Consider the following 22,518-nt stretch of genomic DNA (forward strand, 5'->3'; position numbering starts at 1 on the left):
TGAGGTATGTTTCTGGGCTATTTTATTTCATTGGTGGATGTGTGTGACTTTATGCCAGTACCACAGTGTTTTGATTACTACAGCTGTATAGTAAGTTTTGAAATCAGGAAGTGTGAGTCCTTTTATATTAGTCTATTTAGCGTTTCTATAAAGAAATACTTAGGTTGGGTGATTTATAAGGAAATGAGGTGTATTTTGGCTCACAGTGCAGAGTGTATAAGAAGTCTGTTTTGCATTTCTATAAAGAAATACCTGAGATTGGGTGATTTATAAAGAAATGAAGTATATTTTGGCTCACAATTCTGCAGTGTGTACAAGAAGTCTACTTTGCATTTCTGTAAAGAAATACCTGAGGTTGGGTGATTTATAATGAAATGAGGTTTATTTTGGCTCACAGTTCTGCAGAGTGTACAAGAAGCATAGTGCTAATATCTGCTTCTGATGAGGGCCTCAGGAAGCCTAAAATCACGATGGAAGGCAAAGGGGGAGCAGGCATGCGACATGGTGAGAGAGGCAACAAGAAAGAGAGAGAGGAGGGAGGGGCCAGACTCTTTTTAACAAGCAGATCTTATGGTAACTCATAGAATAAGAACTCATTCATTACTGCAAGGGAGGTACACCCATGACCATTAATAAGGGATCTACACCCATGACCCTAACACCTCCCATCAGGCCCTACCTCCAATATTGGAGATCACATTTCAACATGAGATTTGCAAGGGACAAATATCCAAATTATATTACACCCAGCTTTGTTTTTTTGCAAGATTGCTTTGGCTATTCAGGGACCACGTAAGATTGCCTGTGAATTTTAGGATAGGTTTTTCTATTTCTGAAAATCTATCTTTGGAATTTTAATAGGGATTGCATTGAATCTGTTGATGACTTGGGGAAGCACTGACATCTCAACAATATTAAATCTTTCCATCCATGAACATGGGATGTCTTTCTATTTATTTATGTCTTCTTTAATTTCTTTTAGCAATGTTTTGTAGTTTTCAATATTTGCATTTTTATTTTCTCACTTAAGTTAGTATCTAAGTATTTAATTCTTTTGATGCTATAGATGAGATTGTTTTTATAATTTTCTTTTCAGTTGGTTCATTTTTAGTGTATAGATATGCAACTGAATTTTGTGCATTGACTTTGTATCCTGCTACTTTGCTGAATTTATTTATTACTTCTAACAGTTTTTTGATGAATTAGGGTTTTCAACATATAAGATTGTATCATCTGCGAACAGAGACAATTCTACTTTTTTCTTTCTGATTTGAATGTCTTTTACGTCTTTTTCTTCCCTGAATACTGTGTTTACAACTTCCAGTTCTATGTTGAATAGAAGTAGCAAAAATAGGCATCATTGCTTTGTGCTTGATTTTAGAGAAAAAGCTTTCAGTCTTTCACCATTGAGTTTTATGTTCATAGTGAGTTTTTTCACATATAGCTTTTATTATACTGAGGCAGTTTCCTTCTATTCCTAATTTGTTGATTTTTTTTTTTAATTATGAAAGGCTGTTGAATTTTGTCAAATGCTTTTTCTACATCAACTGAGATAATTATGTGTTTTTTTTTTCCCTTTGTCTTGTCTCAGTCCATTTGGTGTTGCTATACCAGAATACCCATGGCTGGATAGTTTATAAAGAAAAGAGGTTTATTTAGCTCACAATTATGTAAGTTGGGAGGTTCAATAACATAGCACCCAACTTCTGACGAGGCTACAGTCTGGCTAAAAACATGGTGGAGAAGCCGAAAAGTGAGCAGGCATGTGCAAAGAGATCACATGGTGAGGGAGGAAACAAGAGAGTCTGGGAAGCAAAAAACTCGCCGCTGTAAAAACATGCTTTCTGGTAAATAATTCCATTCTGTGAGAGCAACAACTCACTCACTGCTATGGAAGGGCATTAATCTACTTATGAGGGATTAATCCTTATGACCCAAACACCTCCCACTAGGCCCCTCCTCCCTACAGTGCCAAACTGGGGATCAAATTTCAACATCAGTTTTGAGAGTAATAAACCACATCTAAACCATAGCATTTTGTCCCAGGCACCAAAAGTCATGTTCTTCTCACATACAAAATAGAAACATTTGCTCCCAATAGTTTCAAAAGTCTTAACGTTCTCCATCACCAAATCAAAAGTCCAAAGTCTCATCTGAGAGCCTGTGAAAATGTTTTTAAAACTTACTTTCAAGATACAATGGTGGGACAGACATTGGGTAAACATTCCCACTCCAAAAGGGAAAAATAGGCCAAGAGAAGGGAGGAACAGGCCCCATACAAATCTAAAACCAGCAGGGCATACAATTAAATCTTAACACTCCAAAATAATCTTTCACTCCATATGCTGCCTCCTGGACACACTGGTATGGGGATTGGGTCCCCAAGGCCTCAGAAAGCCCCACCCCAATGGCCTTGTTGCATGGGTTGGAGGCTAGTGCCTGTAGCTTTCCCAGGTAAATGTTTCACACTGCCAGTAGCTATACAATTCTGTGGTCTTGACAGTGGCCATGTTTCCACAGATCCATTAGGCATCACCCCTGTGGGAGCTTCTCTGGTGGCTCTACCCTTGTGGCAGGTTTCTGCCTGGGCTCCCAGGTTTTCCATTACATCCTCTGAAATCTAGGTGGAAACCTCCACATCTCCATCACTCTGGCATTTGGCATGCCTGCAGAATTAGTGCCATGTGGACCCGGATGCTGCCAAGGCTTATGGCTTGTACCCTTTGGAGCAGCAGCCCAAGCTGTATATGTGGCTAGTTGAGTCACAACGGATTGGCTGAAACAGCCAGGATGTAGTGAGCAGTGTCCTGAGGCAACCCTGGGCAGTGTGCCTATGGGGAATAGTTGGAACTGTCCCCTGAAACCATTCTGATCTCCTAGACATCCTCTGGCCTCTTCTGGTAGCTGGTCAAGCTGGGCCTTAGGAGACCAATGTTGGCCTGCCCAGGTACTGCTCGAGAGTTTTACTCTAGAGGGGCTCCTTTGAGCTTGGGTTTGCAAATTCCCAACTGGAATTGTTTTGCTCAATTTTCATCTTAGATGATCTATCATCATCTTCTAAGTCCAAACTGTGGTTTGTAATAAGACACATTTTTTTTTTCCTTTTGAACTTTCAGCGTACAGTATAGAACAAACCCCACCAGAGACATATCTGAGTTAGCAAAACATTTACTCCATTTCCCTATAGCAAATTATTCCACATAGTACTGCTTGTGATTGCAAAAATACCACTGTTTTACAGCCAATAATGAATGAATGATGGGCAATTTTACTAGAATTGCTTTTCATTTTTGTCAGCTTTATAAAAGTTTTCACATTTTCACGTATATGTTTCCAAAGAGTGAATGTGCATGGGGAAAGATTCTGAGAATTAATTTCGCACATATTTTAACAACTCGAGAGAGAACATATATGATTTATTGTCGGTTGTTTCAATAATGTTTCTACAATGAAAGAATTCACAAGGCTAAAAAGTTATATTCTGTATTTAATTTACTTGTGCAAATGTCTATATAGGCTTTTATTACTAACTCCATGATTTTCTATCATCACTTAAAGTTAATGGACAAATGTTGACTATTTGACACAAAACCTTGTTCTTCCATTTTAAAAAGTTTTTCTAAATGGTGGATTTAAGGCTCTCTTTGGAGCCGATTTTATTATTCTGTTACATAAGAATGTGTTCAGGGACAACAACGGCATAATGTGCAAATTAGTCCTCTATTCAATTAAAAGTTCAATACACAGTATTAATTTGACCTTATATTAGTAGGTAAAATTATAAATTTAGTGACCAAGCAGAATCATATGTCAACAGCTATAATATTAAAATCATTACTGTAGCATGATTTCTTTAGGCTACATCTGAGAACTGTTCTTTCCTGTCATCACAAATGATTTTGTCATTCCCACTCCCACACCAAGAGACTTGATTAAACGCTAGCATAGCTCAAGGCCCTGACCTGGGATCAACCCAGCCCTCCTCAAGTTCCTGTCTGGGAAATCTCAAGGTTGTTGAAAAATTTACTGTTTGCTCTAGCCAACATCTGAAGACTTGGCCCCTGTCTCCCAGGCTCTGTGGGAGGGTAAGAGCCTAACTTCAATAAGCACTAGTTAACAAACCCAGATGGTCTAATCACATTGGCCAACCCCTTTTACCCAATTATTGTAATGTTTCACTTCCTTGACTTTGGTTGAGACAGGCTGTTTCTGTCTCTTCACTCTCTCATTTTCCCATTAAAATGCCTGGTCGTCTCTATATGGATTGGAGTTGAGCTCATTTCCATACTGGTTTGTCTTCATAATCTTTAACTAGTATCTGGCTTTGTTTTTCTTTAACACATTTAGCCAAAACTTGAGCTAAACCAATTAAAATACAGAGGCATAGAAACTTTTCACTCACCTGAGAAACATGTCAATAGCAATAGTGTATGAATTAAGTATAGTTGAATGGCAGCTGGCCACAGTCATGACAGTAAGTGATTTACAATCCAGTCTTGTGAGAGAATTTGAAATAATGCTCTGCTCATCTCAATCATTCCCACTACAAAACAAAAGAATCAAAGAGGGAAGTGTTTCTACAAACAAGTAACAAATCAAGATGAGGTGTAGTAAAAACAATGATAATAATAAAAGCATCTCCTGTGTCAAAGTATTAATTTTTCTATTGGTTATCAGAGTAGAAAAAAATACATTTTTTTATTTACCCCTTTTAGGTTTATTGGCTTGGAGTCCATGAATCAAACAAATAACAGACAGATTAACAAGAGAAAAAAACAGTTTTAATTATGTACATAGCTATGTACGTAAACACCAGAGTTTATAAAGAAAAATGTTCCTCAAGGAGGTAGCCAGATGGTTAAGGCTTTTACAGTATTCCATTTTTAGCTAAACAAAGGAAAAGGAATTTGGGACTTCTAGGTTAGCAGGCAAGTTATAGGAAGGTGACCAAGAAAAGTATGGTAAACAAGGATTGTTTAGTGCTTTCTCCACTGATAAGAGTTATTGAGTCCTCTTCTCCGTAAGGGAAAAGGAGACACCTTTAAAGATGGAAATTTTCTAAATTTCCTTTATTAAAGGAAAATTTTTGTGCCCTACTTTTAGAGCTTTTTCTGTGTCTGTTGGTCTTGATGGCCTTTAGCTAAAATATTCAACGTAACAAAAAGGCATATTTTGGGGGGTATAGCATATCTTGGTACCCTTCGTGGTGACAAATTCCATTTCTGTTGGGCATTCCTAGGGGTTAGTGCTAGATTTCCCTGCTGACCAACTGGGAAAATGAGGTGGGAACAGAAAAGGGCATTGTGGCTGTCTCTCTAACAGTCTTTCTTCAGATGATCACTCAAAGCCAACTGTCCCCTACCTGTGACTGGGCTAAAGAAATGTGAGATGTTTTCACCAAAGTTGTCAGGGGAAAGAGCCAGTTGTCTTTGAGTCCTGCACATGGACAAGGACACACGTGTTCCCAGTTTTGCTGGTAGCCATATTATGACAATGAGGAAAAGCAACCCTACAACAAAGTGAGTGTCATAAATAGCAGCACGGAGAAGGAAGCTGGATTCTAGATGATATTGCTGAACCATGGAATCGATTGAATTACTTAAGATAATAAATTCCCTTATGGTTTAGGACATTTTGAGTTCGTATTCTGTTACTGGAAGCCTAAAAACAACAGAGCCCACGGAAGGAGTCAGTGTTCTCCATAGCTCAAAGGAGCACCTCTGGAGTTAAACTCTCGAGCAGTACCTGGGCAGGCCAACATTGCTCTCCTAAGTCCCAGCTTGACCAGCTGCCAGAGGAGGCAGACATTTTGATGAGGGAAGGTGGTCAGCAAGGGGGCAAGGAGCAGTGATGTTGAAACCAGCAAGTCTGTGAAGTCAGTTAAAATGTGCCAAAATATTTGGGTGAGGTAGATGGGGAGACGAACATTAAAGAGAGGAAAAATGAAGAGAAAAAAGGAGAGGCCAGAGATTGCTTTTCCTATACTCTGGAAAAGTACCAGTTCCATATGAATTACCTGGTTTACTTGTTTGTTTTTAAAGATCAGCTAGAACTTACCTCTGAATCTATCTGATTCTGGTGATTTTTTAGATAGTAGGTCTTTGAAGCTTCCTTCTGTCTCTTCTGTAGCATTTGATCTATTCAAGTTTTTTGTTTCTTCTTGGGTCAATTGTGTTAGTTTATATTTTGCAGGAACATCATTTATTCCCTCTAGGTTTTTTGAAATCTTGCCATTGAATCTAATATTCTCTTACAATGTTTTCAGTGTCGTATCTTTGATTGTCTCTCTCTCAGTTCTTATCTTGTGTATGTTTCTCTTAGTCAGCCTTCTATTGACTTTCCTTTTTAGGTTTATTTATCCTTTCTACTATTTTACTTATTATTTTGCTTTCCCGTTCATTATTTTCCTTCCTCACTACTTTAATCTTTCCACTTTTGTTTGGTTTTGTTTTCTTTTTCTAATTTCTTAAAGATGAGTATTGTTCTTTACTTTTCAGCTCTTAATTTTTAATGGCAAAGGCACTTAAAGCTATAAATATTCCTCTCATAGATTTCCATATGTCTTACTGGTTTGACATAAATAGTAGCTCTTGCCATTGCTTTGAAATCATTTTTAATTTTGGTTTTTATTTTCTTTTTGACCCAGAGCTATTAAAGTGTTGTTACTTTATTAAAGTGTTGTTGTTAATTCATAAGTGTTTAGAATTTTTGTCATTCTTTATTTCTTATTTCTGAGTTTTATTAAAGAATATGACCTGTAGGCCGGGTGCGGTGGCTCACGCCTGTAATCCCAGCACTTTGGGAGGCCGAGGCGGGCGGATCACGAGGTCAGGAGATCGAGACCATCCTGGCTAACACGGTGAAACCCCGTCTCTACTAAAAATGCAAAAAATTAGCCGGGCGAGGCGGCGGGCGCCTGTAGTCCCAGCTACTCGGGAGGCTGAGGCAGGAGAATGGCGTGAACCCGGGAGGCGGAGCTTGCAGTGAGCCGAGATCGCGCCACTGCACTCCAGCCTGGGCGACTAAGCGAGACTCTGTCTCAAAAAAAGTTACGTTTTTTCAACCAAGAGTATGACCAAATGTCATAAATACTCCATGAACATGCAAAACTATGAATATTTTCTACTTAATACTTTCTACTCAAAGGATATATGGTTTAATATTGTAGGGTAGGAAGAATATCTTCTCACTTCTAAGTTGTTTGCTGAGGCTGTAAGATACAGATTAACAAGAGAAAAGTATACAAATTTATTTAAAATCTGTTTTACATAACACAGAAGTGGAAATGAAGACCCAAAGAAACAGTTAACCCTGAGTATTTTTATACTAGGTTTGACAAAGAGTAGAAAGTTGTCGAAAAATATGATGGGGCAGAGAGGGTTTGAGCTAGGATAGCAAACTGGAGGAAACTCAGCAAGGCTTATTGGTTTAAATTACTTTCAACATCCCTCCATCTTCCCATCTTCGGTGTTAAAGATGTGCTTCTCTCTGAGTATCGAGAAGGTACCTCTCATGTGAGGGTCTTATGTCGTATTTCAGGGAGAAGAAAGAGTCAGAGTGTCCTTCCTCTACCTGCCGTTTTTCAGATTCCTTCAGCTTGAAATATTCAATATGGCAAGCTGCCATATTTTGGGGTAGTATATCCTGAACCCCATCATTTCAATAGTTTTACTGTTTAATTTCTGCTTGTCATTATTACTATTTTTTGCCCCATTGGATTTGGATGATTCTGAAAGACATATATATTTCTAAATGAAGTTATCCTTGCATTTCTAACACTTTATATATTTATCTGCTGTATCTAATACATACAAAGTAATGACTAGTGTATCTTTTACCTAAATTGTACTTTTTAGCCTAGGATGGTGACTGATGCCTCTAATCCTAGTGTTTTGGGAGGCCAAGGTAGGAAGATCTCTTGAGCCCAGTAGTTCAAGGTTGCAGTGAACTATTATCATGCCACTGTATTTCAGCTTGGTCAACAAAGTGAGACCCTGTCTCAAAAAAAAAAAAAAAAAAAAAAAATTTCTTTTTATCATTATGTATTATTCATCTTTAATTTCATTGGTGGTTTTAAGCTTAAATTCTGCCCATCTGGTATTAACGTGAATTTCTGCTTTCTCTTTGTGATATCTCTTTGTCCATTTCATTTTTCAGTCTTTAGAAAACTCACTATTTTAAGCATTAAAAAACAATAAACAGTGTATTGCTTGATATTGTTATTTAACTCAACCCGCCAGTCTCTGTTTTTCAATAGAAAAGTTTAGCCCATTCATGTTAAGTATAACAACTATTTTATTCATTCTATTTTATTTAATATTTATCTTTGGTCTTACTTTGCATTTCCTCTTTTTTCTTTCTTCATTTTTGCTGATTTGTTCAGGTTGCTCTACATTCTCATTTTCTTATTAATTACCTTCCCTTTATCATCACACACAAGTGTCTGGACTATCATATGAAATCCTCATGCTTTTTCCTTTCAACCAAATCACTCCTTTTCTCACTGTTCCCACCAATAAATGAGACCTTTGAATACCTTTACTTCTCCGTTCTTCCTGCCAGGTTACCTTTAAATTTTTACTCTACAGAATAGAATCTATTCTACTTTCTTTTTTATTTTATTTTATTTTTTTCTTGAGATGGAGTTTTGCTCTTGTTGCCCAGGCTGGAGTGCAATGGTGCCATCTCAACTCACTGCAATCTCTGCCTCCCGAGGTTCAAGCGATTCCCCTGCCTTAGCCTCCCGAATAGCTGGGATTACAGGCACACATCACCATGCCCAACTGATTTTATATTTTTAGTAGAGATGGGGTTTCTCCATGTTACTCAGGCTGGTCTAGAACTCCAGACCTCAGGTGATCCGCCCACCTCGCCCTCCCAAAGTGCTGAGATTACAGGTGTGAGCCACCACGCCCAGCCCTATTCTACTTTCAAATACTTTTTTTGCTGATACGGCTTAATACTTTGGGTTCTAGGCTATTATTAGATTTCTCTTGCAGTAAATTCTTCTTTTTAAGATTGCTTATTTAGCTATTAATCTCACTCTGTTAACACCTATTTGCATCTAACTTTACTTACTGCAAGCTATACTGCTTACCATTCTTTTTTTTTTTTTTTATAGTAAACTTTATTTTCAATGATATTTCACTTAACATAATTTCAAAGTCAGTCTGTGGTCTAAGATGAGCAGAAGAACAGATACTCTATTTTTTCACACTGTTCCTCTGAGCACGGAATGGGGTTTCAGGGTTCTCAATGTCAACACCTAACATTTTACCCTTGAGATTTACCTATAGATACAGAAAGAAGAGAACATCAATATACAAGAATCGATCTCTGTGAGGGTCTCAATAAGCTCATGTTACATCCTCATTATAACCTCTGTAGGGTTATAATGGTAACAACTGATTTTCCACCCCTCCACCAAGTTTGGTGTCTTTTTTTTTTTTAGGTAAAATGTCAAATGCAAAAATGCTGCACTTATTTCTCTTAATACATTGAAAATAGGGGAAGATGCAGATTTTTAATCCTTCATGAGTCCAAGCTGGAACATGACTTCTGCTAATCAGATGTCATCAACATACGAACTCCAACTTTGGCGGCCATCAGCAAACTGGCACCTGCAATTAAACCTACAGGCATGACTTTTCCATAGTAGTAGGATCTCAATCCCAAAACACCAACAAAAGTAACAGATGTAGCAGCCAGGAAAACCCAAACGTTCCTTGGATCCTGAGACATCTGGTAAGAACCCAGGCCAGCGAGGCTGCCGAAGAGCAGCCCTGCAGCCAGGGACGCCACCCTTCCTGTTTTTACATAGCCAACGATCCCACCAGAAACAACCACTGCTGTGTAGCCAAAGCCAAACCAATGCAAAGGCACTAATGGGAGGGGGCTCTTCTCCATTCTTCTCTTCTCAGTCCAAACAGGAGACTACCCTAGGCCTGCATCGATCTCCCGAAGGCCCGCGCGGTCCACAAGCGCGCACAAGCCGCGAGGCACACCAGCCAGGTCTCGCCGGAAACGCGTTTGCGTCCGCGCTGCGTCCCTGGAGCGCGGCAGGGCGGGGAGACAGGCGGGGCGTCGTGTCGCCTGCGCAGTCTGCTTACCATTCTTGTTTCCTCTCTTCATCTTCTACTCTGACCTGGTTTCCCTAAAATGGAATAGGAGGATGATATTTTCTATGAATTCCTGCATAGCCACAAATACATTTTTTCTAATGATAAAAGTATGATAATATCTTGCCTCAGATATAAAATTCTTAGATTGTAGTTCTTTTCTCTCTGATATTAGTAATTTTTATTAGCTCCTGAGTTGTAGATGACACAGCCCTGTATCAGTCTAATGTTTCTCCTCCTTCTCCTTCTTCTTCTTCCCCTTCTTCTTCTTTTTCATCTTCTTCCTCTCCTTCTTCTCCTCCGCCTCCTCCTCCTCCTCCTCCTTCTTTCTTCTTCTTCTTCTTCTTCTTCTTCTTCTTCTTCTTCTTCTTCTTCTTCTTCTTCTTCTTCTTCTTCTTCTTCTCCTCTTCTTTTTCTTCCTCTTCTATATGTGTGTATATATATATATATATGTCTATAGACAGATATTTGCATACTTGATCTTTCTGTCTCTGTATTTATAAGATTTATCTTAATCCTTGGAGTTCAGAAATCTTACCAGAGTATGTCTAAGTGTGTGGATCTTGGCAGTACATTTCCATCTGCTGACTTGAATAAATCTAATTTTAACTAATTTTGCCTCTCCTCAATCTGTGCTCTTACGTTTTTCTAATATTTACATGTAGGTCTCCTGCATCTTTCTTCCAGCTCTGCTATCTTTTTGCTCATGATTTCTACCTCTTTGAATTGTTGCTCCTTATTTTGAGATACTTCTTCCAGTTGTGCTTTCAGGCTACTAATTTGAACCCAACATAAATCATCTTCTTCAGTTCACCCACTTGCTTGTTCAGTTAAAAAGTCATGGGTTGCTCTTTTTTTTTTTTTTTTTTTTTCCGGTCATTTTTCAGTTATTTTGTTATTGTTGTTTGGGTTTTCATTTTTTATATTTTTAAATATTATAAGTAATACCCTTAAGTTCACTTTTAATTTTTTCTAGATCAAGTTGTTGCCTCTCTTCTCTAGCAGTTATGTTTTGCATGGAACTCCTGCTGTGAAGGTTATGCTATTTTAGCCTTAGAGCATTTATTCTCTAAATCAGTCCTTCTCAAACTTTAATGTGTATATGAATCACTCAGGAATCTTCTTAAACTGTTGATTCAAATTCAGAATATCTGGAGTGTGATCTGAGTGTCTGCATATCTAACAAGTTATGCCAATATTTCTACACCTATTTCTAACAGGTGATGCCAATGCTGCTGGTCTATGGACTACACTTCCAGTAACACAGCACTCAAACATTAGTATACATCAGAACTGCCTAAAGGGTTTATTAAAATGGGATCATTGGTTCTACACCCAGCGTTTCTGATTCAGTGGGTCTCAGATAGTGCCTGAACATTTGCATTTCATTTTCATGTGTGTGTGTGCTGTGTGTGTTTGCGCATGTGTGTGTAGATAGTAGGTATATATATTTATGAGGCACATGAGATATTTTGATACAGGCATACCATGTGTAATAATTACATCAGGGTAAATGGGGTATCCATCATCTCAAGCATTTATCCTTTCTTTGTGTTGCAAACAATCCAATTCTACTCTTTTAGTTAATTTAAAATGTACAATAAATTATTGTTCACTGTAGTCACCCTATTGTGCTATCAAATACTAGATCTTATTCATTCTATATATATAGCTATATATAGATATTTGCATACTTGATCTTTCTGTCTCTGTATTTATAAGATTTGTCTTAATCCTTGGAGTTCAGAAATCTTACCATATTTTTGTACCCATTAACCATCACCACTTTCTCCCCCACCTCCGCCAACTATCCTTTCCAGGCTCTAGTAACCATCATTTTACTCTCTATATTTATGAGTTCAATTGTTTTAATTTTTAGCACCCACAAATAAGTGAGTGCTAAATGTGAAATTTGTCTTTCTGTGCCTAGCTTGTTTCACTTAGCGTAATGCCTCCGGTTCCACCTATGTTGTTGCAAATGACAGGATATTATTCTTTTTTGTGGTTGAATAATACTCGGTTGTGTATATATACTACATTTTCTGTATCCATATGTCTGTTGATGGGCACTTTGGTTGCTTACAAATCTTAGCTATTGTGGGTAGTGCTGCAATAAACATGGGAGTGAAGATATCTCTTCGATATTGCTTTGATGTGCTTACTTTTGGGTGTATATCTAGCAGTGGGATTGCTGGATCACATGGCAGTTCTATTTTTTATTTTTTGAGGAAACTCCAAACTGTTCTCCATAGTGGTTGTACTAATATACATTCCCACCAACAGTGTATGGAGGTTCCCTTTTCTTCACATTCTCACCAGCATTTGTTATTGCCTCCCTTTTGGATAAAAACCATTTTAACTGGGGTGAGATGATACCTCACTGTAGTTTGTATTTGCATGTCTCTGATGGTCAATGATGTTGAGCACCTTTTCATATACTTGTTTGCCATTTGTATGTTTTCTTTTGAGAAATATCTATTCAGATTTTTTGCCCATTTTTTAATCAAATTATTACATTTTTTCCTGTGCAGTTGTTTAAGCCCCTTATATGTTCTGGTTATTATTCCTTTGTCAGATGAATAGTTGGCAGATATTTTGTCCTATTCTGTGGATTGTCTCTTCACTTTGTTGATTGTTGCCTTTGCTGTGAAAAATTTTAACTTGATGCGATACTATTTTTTCATTTTTGCTTTGGTTGCCTGTGCTTTTGTGATATCACTCAAAGAATCTTTGCCCAGATGTTTTGGAGAGTTTCTTCAATGTTTTCTTTTAATAGTTTCATAGTTTGAGGCCTTAGATTTAAGTCTTCAATCCATTTTGATTTTATTTTTCTATTTTGGTAGAGATAGCGGTCTAGTTTCATTCTTCTGCATATTGATATCTAGTTTTCCCAGCACCATTTATTAAAGAGACTGTCCTTTCCCCAATGTATGTTCTTGGTACCTTTGTAGAAGATGAGTTCACTGTAGATATATGGGTTTATTTCTGGGTTTGCTATTCTGTTCCATTGGTCTATGTGTCTGTTTTTATGCTAGTACCATGCTGCTTTGATTACTGTAGCTCTGTAGTATAAATTGAAGTGAAGTGAAGTAATGTGATTCTTCTAGTTTTGTTCTTTTTGCTCAAGATAGTTTTGGCTATTCTGGGTCTTTTGTGGCTCCATATAAATTTCAAAATTATTATTTCTATGTTTGTGAAGAACGTCATTGGTATTTTGATAGGGATTGCATTAAATCTGTAGATTGTTTTGGGTAGTATGGATATTTTAACCATATTGATTCCTCTAGTCCATGAACATGAAATATTTTCCAGGCCGGGCGTGGTGGCTCATGCCTGTAATCCCAGCACTTTGGGAGGCCAAGATGGGCAGATCACAAGGTCAGGAGATCGAGACTATCCTGGCTAACACGGTGAAACCCCGTCTCTACTAAAAATGCAAAAAATTAGCCGGGCATGGTGGCGGGCGCCTGTAGTCCCAGCTGCACGGGAGGCTGAGACAGGAGAATGGGCGTGAACCCGGGAGGTGGAGCTTGCAGTGAGCTAAGATGGCACCACTGCACTCCAGCCTGGGCGACAGAGCAAGACTCTGTCTCAAAAAATATATATATATATTTTCCATTTTATAGTGTCCTATTCAATTTGAAACATCAATGTTTTATAGTTTTCATTATAGAGAGCTTTCACTTCTTTGATTAAGTTTATTCCTATGTATTTTATTTTATTTGTAGCTATTATGAATGAAATTATTTTCTTGATTTATTTTTCAGATTGTTTGCTATTGGCAAATAGACAGGCTATTGATTTTTGTAGGTTGATTTTGTATCCTGTAACTTTACTGAATTTGTTATCGGTTCTAGCAGATTTTTTGGTGGAGTCTTTAGATTTTTCCAAATGTAAGATTATATCATCTGCAAACAAGGATAATTTGATTGCTTCCTTTCCAATTTGGATGCTGATATGGTTTGAATCTGTGTCTCTGCCCAAATCTTATGTTGAGTTGTAATCCCCAATGATGGAAGTAGGGCGTGGTGGGAGGTGATTGGATCATGGGGGTAGAGGTCTCATGAAAGGTTTAATACCATCCCTGTTGGTGCTGTTCTCATAATAGTGAGGAAGTTCTTGTGAGATATGCTTGTTTAAACGTATGTAGCATCTCCCCACTCTCTTTCTTGCTCCTACTCTGACCATGTAAGATGAGCCTGCTTCCCCTTTGCCTTCTGCCATGATTGTAAGTTTCCTGAGGCTTCCCCTGAAGCTGAGCAGACGGCCAGCATCATGCTTCCTGTACAGCCTGCAGAACCGTGAGCCAATTAAACCTCTTTTCTTTATAAATTACCCAGTCTCAGGCATCCCTTTATAGCAATGCAAGAATGGACTAATACAGATACCCTTTATTTCTTTCTCTTGTCTTATTGCTCTAGCTAGGACTTCCAGTACTATGTCAAATAATAGCAGTGAAATTGGGCATCGTTGTCTTGTTCCAGACCTTTGAGAAAAGGCTTTCAGTTTTTCCTCATTTAACATAATACTATCTGTGGGTAGTCTGTCATATGTGGCTTTTATTGCGTTGGGATATGTTCCTTCTATAAACAGTTTTGTGAAGGTTTTTATCATGAAGGGATGTTGAATTTTATCAAATGCTCATTCAGCATCAATTGAAATGATCATATGTTTTTTGTCCTTCATTCTGTTGATATGATGTATCACACTGACTGATTTGCATATGCTGAACCATCTATGCATCCTTGGGATAAACCCCACTTGGTCATGATAAATGATCTGTCTAATGTATTGTTGAATTGAGTTTAGTAGTATTTTGTTGAGTATTTCTGCATCGGCCTGTAGTTTTCTTTTTTTGTTGTGTCTCTGTCTGATTTTGGTATCAGGATAATACTGGCCTCATAGACTGAGTTTGGAAGTATTCCCTCCTCTTCTATTTTTTGGAATAGTTTGAGTAGGATTAATGTTCGTTATTTATTACATGTTTGATAAAATTCAGCAGTGCAGCCATTGGGTCGTGGGCTTTTCTTTGCCAGAAGACTTCTTATTATGGCTTTGATCTCATTACTTGTTACTGGTCTGTTCAGGTTTTGGATTTCTTCATGATTCAATCTTTGTAGTTTGTGTCTAGGAATTTACCCATTTCTTCTAGGATTTCGCTTTTCTAACACATTCCCAGGTGATGCTGATGCTACTGGTCTGTGATGCACACTTTGAGATCCACTACTCCAGATGGAACTCAGGTCCAGCTGTTGGGGCACCTTATGTGTACACACTCAAGCCAAAGGTAAGAGCCACAGTTGGCTCTACCAGGGAGGTAGGTGGTATACAGCAAGTTCAGCAAGTTGCTGGCTCTTTTTCAGAGCACTGGAAGAACATCCTGGTGGTCTTCTTGCTACAAAGATCAGTGGCCTTTCAGCCTCGGAGAAGGAGTAGATTTGGCCCATTTGTTTAACTCTCCTGCCAAAGAGACCAGCAGGCTTTTCAGGAACACCCACCTGTGCTAGTGCCATCTGTCTCCCCACAGAGAGCTACAGATCTCCTCAGAGCCAATCTGATACTGGCCTCCAGGCTCTGATTCCAACTACAGGACAAAATTCCTGCCCCAGCTACCAGATTTCTCCATCCATCACTACTTAGATTAAGGCCATGCTCCACTCCTCCAGGCTCGGCCTGTCTTCCAACTGCAAGAACCACTGAGCTCATAAAGGAGTGCAATTGGATTGGTGCGATAGAGGAGGAACGAGGAACACTATCTTCCAAACTTCTCAAGTGTTTAGTAGGAGAAAAGCTGGAACTAGAAGAGTCAGAAAGGTCCTATGGAAGATGGACATGTTGAGCCTTAAAGAACGGGTAGACTTAGAACTGGGAAAGGAAGAGGTAAAGTAGGTACAGCCTACTTTAAGACATAAAATCAGGAAACCCTGTGTGATGATTACCCTGAATGGAATTTCTGGGAGTCATGGCACATAAAATTGGTTGAATGAAATTTGATTCTGGCAGGGAGCGGTGGCTCACATCTGTAATCACAGCACTTTGGAAGGCAAAAGCAGGTGAATCACTTGAGGTCAGGAGTCCAGGACCAGCCTGGCCAACATGGTGAAACCCCATCTGTACTAAAAATTCAAATATAATTAACTGGGCTTGGGAGTGCATGCCTGTAATCCCAGCTACTCAGGAGGCTGAGGCAGGAGAATTGCTTGAACCCAGGAAGCAGAGGCTGCACTGAGCTGAGATTGCACCATAGCACTCCAGCCTGGGTGAGAGGGTGAGACCCTATCTCAAAAAGAAAAGAAAAAACTTGATTCTGATCAAGGAAATCTATGATTGCTAGACTGATAAATTTTGAGTTTCATCTTGAATATGGTAGAAAGCAAGATGACATAGTGAAATAGCATGAATTTTTTGGCTCAAAGTGAATGAGCATGAACTAATGCCAACTGGGCATTTCCTAGCTTTATGAACTTGGGCAAACTGCTTAATTCTCTGACCTTGATCCTGTAAAATGGAGATAGCTATGCCTTCCTCCAGATCTCTTATTAGGAGATCATATGTGTAAAAGATAAAGACTGGCACAGGACTGAACCTGTCTTCCTTTCCTGGTGGTATTGAGTTGGGGATGAACTGAGATCCTGCTCAGATCAGCTGCCTAGAGGAAACAGCAACGTTGTTGAGGGAAAGAGGTTAAGAATGTGACAAGGAGAAATCATTTTGAAACAGACAAGGCTGAGAAGGTACCAAAATGTATTTGTGTGTTTGTGAGGGCAGTTTTTTGAGAGACAAGTTGTTGAAAAGGCAGTGGGGAAGACAGGATAATAAAGAGGAGAAAATCAACTGAGACAGTGAAGTAAGAAGAAACTCAAGATTTCCTTCACATTTTTGACTCAAAGCAGCCATGTAGTAGACATAGAAAGTGTCACAGAATGACCTATCGGGCATTAAATCGGATGGTTAAACTATGGCGGGTAGTAGAAGGAAGAAACCAACCACCAAAAAAGTTGTAGATTCCTTCAGAAGCTGATATGTAACTTAAAGTAACTTTTTCGAAGTTCAGAATTATTTATCTCCTGTTTGTTTGTTTGTTTGTTTGTTTTGACAGAGTCTCCCTTTATCGCCAGGCTGGAGTGCAGTGGCACAATCTTGGCTCACTACAACCTCCGCCTCCTGGTTTCAAGCTATTCTCCTGCCTCAGTCTCCTGAGTAACTGGAATTACAGGTGTGCGCCACCACACCCAGCTAATTTTTGTATTTTTAGTAGAGACAGGGTTTCACTGTGTTAGCCAGGATGGTCTCAATCTCTTGACCTTGTGATCTGCCTGCCTTAGCCTCCCAAAGTGCTGGGATTACAGGTGTGAGCCACCGTGCCCAGTCTTTTAGCTCCTTAACTCTACATATACACATACTTTTTTTTTTCTTAAACATAAAAAAGTGAAATGTCTATGATATTTATAACAGAAATTGGGCCATCCTGCCAAAGAAGATTCATAGTCACTAATTTTAGGATGAATATGATTAATCTCTGAAGTACCAGAAGAAAAATGTAATGCCCAAATAAGAGATACTATCTTCATCAATTGTTTAAGTATTAATCTAAAAGGACAGATTTCAGATCTTTAAAAAAATGATTATATGAAGCTCACAAATATTTCTCAGGTATATCGTATGTTTTAAAAGGCTGAAGAAAATGTCTATGGTAAATGCTGCAGACGCTTTGAAGACTATTCTTATTCAGATCAATTAAAATAAATATGTATGCAAAAGTGTCTAGCATGATGGCCAGCAAACAACAAGTTTAATAAATGTTAGGGAGGGGCCAGGCATGGTGGCTCACACCTGTAATCCCAGCACTTTGGAAAGCTGAGGCAGGCCCATCACTTGAGACCAGGAGTTTGAGATCAGCCTGGGAAACATAGTGAGACTCTGTCTCTATAAAAAAATATATATATATGGCCTGGTGAGGTGGCTCACACCCATAATCCCAGCACTTTGGAAGGCTGAGGAGGGTGGATTACCTGAGGCCAAGAATTCAAGACCAGCCTGGCCAACATGGAGAAACTCCGGCTCTAGGAAAAAAAACAAAAATTAGCCAGGCATGGTGGCCTATGCTTGTAATTCCAGCTACTCGGGAGGGTGAGGCAGAAGAATCGCTTGAACCCGGGAGGTGGAGGTTGCAGTTAGCAGAGACTGTGCCACCGCACTCCAACCTAGGCTACAGAGTGAGACTCAATCCCAAAAACAAACAAACAAAGCAAACAAACAAAATAAACAAATAAATAAGTAAATACAATGTTAGGGAAATCAAATTAAGCTCTTTAACCCAAATTTAATCTGAAGTACCATCAAGACTTCTGCTTCCTTTGGCTGTGCATTGGCACACTCTGCCTGCTGGTCCTGGTATGCCTCAGGTCCTCTTGCTGTTAGTGCCTCATCTATTCCAGCATTTACCTTTTTTACACCCATGCCTAAAAGGAACGAATATGACAGTTCTGTAAAAGAATACAAAAGTAATTTATAGACACTTTTGCACATCTGGAATTTAATTTTTTTAAGTGGTTCTCTGCCTTTTCTACCTCAGAGCATAGAGATGAAGGGCCTAACCCCTGGGGTCAGAGAGATGCAAGTTCAAATCCTGGGCCTCCCACTGAGACTATTAACTTGAGCAAGTTACTAAGCATCACTGAGCATTAGTTTCCTCATCTGTAAAATGGGAGTTAAAACTCTGTACTTCAAATGAGATAATGTAGGTAAAGATGTGGCAAGGTGTCAGATGCGTAGTAAGCCTTGATAAGCAATGCTGAGTATTGTGACTTATAGCGTGTGTAACTGTAATAACTATATACCGTATACATCTAGATAATATACATCTATAATTATTTTTAAACACCCTTATAATATCCCTCCCTAAATTCCTATAATTCTGCAGTTTTGATATTTAGAATAGAAAAAGTGAATCACAAATTGTAAAAGAAATATAATTGCTAGTTGAGTAGAATATTTACAGTTAATATATGGTGCTGGCTTTATCTTAGAACTATAATCTAGAGATGTATATTGACTTTGAAAAAGATTACATTATCTTAGATACAAAGTGGAAAAGTGCTCATAATATCTGGGCAACAAAAACAAGTTGAATGTAAAAGTATTTATTCACTTTTGGACTCTCATATTAATTTGAATTGGCAAATTGATATTAACTTACACAGTATCTTTATATCCATGAATTAAATTAATTCAGAGCTTTTTTCCAAAGGAGCCAAACCTCATTAATAATTTTATTTGGTTGTTATCTAGAATGTTGTAACAATTTCTAAATGTCAGGTTATAGAAATTTCTAGTATACAGAAATCTCATTTCAGAATTCAGAAACCTTTTTGTTTACTTCTTTCAGTATGTATGTATGTATGTATGTATGTATGTATGTATGTATTTTGAGATGGAGTTTCACTCTTGTTGTCCAGGCTGCAGTGTAATGGTGCAATCTCGGCTCACCGCAACCTCTGCCTCCCAGGTTCAAGCAATTCTCCTGCCTCAGCCTCCCAGGTAGCTGGGATTACAGGCGCCTACCACCATGCCCAGCTGATTTTGTGTATTAGTAGAGACAGGGTTTCACCTTGTTGGTCAGGCTGATCTCGAACTCCTGACCTCAGGTGATCTGCCCACCTCGGCCTCCCAGACTGCTGGGATTACAGGCGTGAGTCACCGTGCCTGGCCTATTTATTCATTTTTAATTTCATTTCTTTTTTTTTTTTTTTTTTAGAGACAGGGTGTTGCTACATTGCTCAGGCTGGTCTTGAACTCCTGGGCTTAAGCCATCCTCCCACCTCTGCCTCCCCAGTTACTGAGATTACAAGCAGGAGGCATCACACCCAGCTTGCTCCTTTTAATACTGGTATGCCCTAGCCAATGATTCTTTAAATAATATTACTGCTCAATATCATCCTTATTAAAAAGTGGCTGGATTTCATACTAAAATCAGGAAAACATAAGGAAGAGAAGTACAATATTGTGATTTATAATAAGGAATACATATTTTGGTCTTTATCCTCAATTCTTGGCACAGAGCTCCTAAAACCCTTGTCATGTCCTAAGCAATAGGGGTGGTAGGTGCATCTTTGTTCCCAATATTTTTTTTCCCCAGTTCCTGATGCAGAGCTCCTAATCCCTTGGAAACCCCTGAGTGACAACAGTGTCTTTTGTTCTAATGAGGCAACCCTCAGTAGGTTCTTGGATGAAGGCTGGACACCAGAAAAACCAAGCCATGATTAGAAGCTTGGAAACTTCAGACCCATTCCCCATCCTCTGGGTTTCAGAGACCTTCTGGATTGCTGAGCACCTGGAGGTGCTGGGAGGGTGGCATGACCATGCCCCATGCCCCATACCTTGTCCTATGCATCTCTTCCATCTGGCTGTTCATTTGTGTCTCTTAGAATATTTTTTCTAATAAGTTGGCAATAACAAGTAAACTGTTTTCCTGGGTTCTATGAGCCATTCTCATAAATTATTGAACCTGAGACGGAGTCATGGGAACCTCCAGTTTGTAGCCAAGTCCAGTAGAAGTTATGGTAACCTGAGGATCTACTACTTGCAGTTGGCATCTGAAGTGGTGGATAGCCTCATGGGACTGAGCCCTTCGCCTGTGGGATCTGACGCTATTTCCAGTATCAACTGGTGTCGGAATATGGGTCAGTGTGGGAAAAAAAAATCCACACATCTGTTCACAGAAGCATTGAATGTTGAGAGTACGGTAGGAAGAAAATCCAGATTTTTCACTAAACCGGAAGTCAAAGCTATCTCCAATGGGGATGGCAGGAAGATACAGTTGTGACTGAGTAAAGAAAGAAGTAGCGGAGAGAAAGCAAAAGGACTGTCTCCTTGGAATAAACTGAGCAGTCCCCCATGAAACGCCAGCTGTGAACTCTGAGATGCCTCAGAGCAGGAGTGAGTAGCGTAGGCTGTGTTCATCGAGGCTCTGGAGGACACGAAAGGGGATGCTATCCAGTTATGCAGTGCCCAATCAACACAAATACTCATCTGGGGGCATATGAGGAAATGCTGCAAAGGGATGACTAACCCTCGGCACTGGAAGGACTGGCAGTGCCTACCTAAATGATTCACTGAGGGAAATTACCTTGTGTGTTGAGATTAAGATTGTCAGGTTTTATTTCATCATTGGAGAAATTGGAGAGAAATATCTCCTCATATAAGAGAGCATTTTGGCTGACTGACTGCTAATGTCGCGACTGACACATTCACCCCATTCCTCACTGTGTTTCCAATCACCCTCACACTAAACCCGTATGTAGCCTTTGATGTATATGGAGTCTTCTGCTTCGTGACTGATTAGAGGACATGAGTTTTGTTGAGAGAATGTCTCAAAAGACAGGGGAGAGATGATGATTATAGCACCTATGTTGTACTGATGCCTTAGTCCAGCCTGGTTGGGGGGTCGGGGGGGGAACTAGAAACTGGAGGAATGTCCCCAAAAGAATGTTTGAGGTTCTGGGCCGGTCGCGGTAGCTTATACTTGTAATCCCAGCACTTTGGGAGGCCAACGCGGGCAGATCACCCGAAGTCAGGAGTTTGAGACAAGCCTGGCCAACATGATGAAACCCCATCTCTACTAAAAATACAAAAATTAGCCCTGTATGGTGGCACACACCTGTACTACTCAGGAAGCTGAGGCAGGAGAATCGCTTGAACCCGGGAGGTGGGGGTTGCAGTGAGCCAAGATCGCGTCACCGCACTCCAGCCTGGGTGACAGAGTAAGACCCTGTCTCAAAAAAAAAAAATGTTTGAGGTTTTGGCCATCGAATTAGTGCCAGATGCTGACAGATCTATTTTCTTGGGAGACTTTAAGGTTCTGGGAGAGGGTAAAGGCCAGAAGCTGGAAGAATAGAAAGGACTCTAAATGTAATCAGATCTGCTTAAGGGCCCACATGACCAAGGGTAGCAGAGAATTAGAAAGAGGCCTTTCTCCCTTCCTCTGTACAAAATCCCACACCACACTCATACCCGAGAATACAGCACCTTTGGCATAGACACCAGCATCCTCACCCCAGACAGTGGTGGCTGGCTGTGGTGGTTGGCTGTGGTAGGGACTAGATGGTGGACAGGCATCAGGAAGTGCAGCTGGAGGAGGACCCAGTGGATGCCATGTGCTGACTGCATTTGACAGACTGGTATGTGGACAGGTGCAAAGCACCCACTTGTAAAAAGTCCCCAGCATAAGTAGGGACACATTGTTGGGAGGCAGTGCTAAGTTACTACTTAAGCAGGTGGAGTGCTGCCTCAGGAAATTTCATGGGCTGGTGAGGACAGATAACATCAGGCTTATGCTTTCAAACAATAGAATGGCAACAGTCCAGGTAGCCTTTGTAGCTCTTGCCTCCATCTCAAAAAA

At 39.5% G+C, this 22,518-nt stretch overlaps 2 pseudogenes across 1 annotated transcript; both read right to left on the bottom strand.

Moving 5' to 3' along the window:
- Positions 1-18,561, bottom strand: part of LOC101021296 — a 44,943-nt pseudogene extending 26,382 nt beyond the window's left edge.
- LOC110740670 lies at positions 9,103-18,569 on the bottom strand (annotated as a pseudogene). The gene is made up of 2 exons (XR_004176053.1): positions 18,456-18,569; positions 9,103-10,153 (listed from the first exon to the last, which is right to left on the bottom strand). The product of XR_004176053.1 is annotated as a transmembrane protein 14B pseudogene (transcript).
- Between the last annotated feature and the right edge of the window lie 3,949 nt (positions 18,570-22,518).

The sequence above is a fragment of the Papio anubis genome, chromosome 9 (genome assembly GCF_008728515.1).
Source record: "Papio anubis isolate 15944 chromosome 9, Panubis1.0, whole genome shotgun sequence".
Taxonomy (NCBI): Eukaryota; Metazoa; Chordata; class Mammalia; order Primates; family Cercopithecidae; genus Papio; species Papio anubis.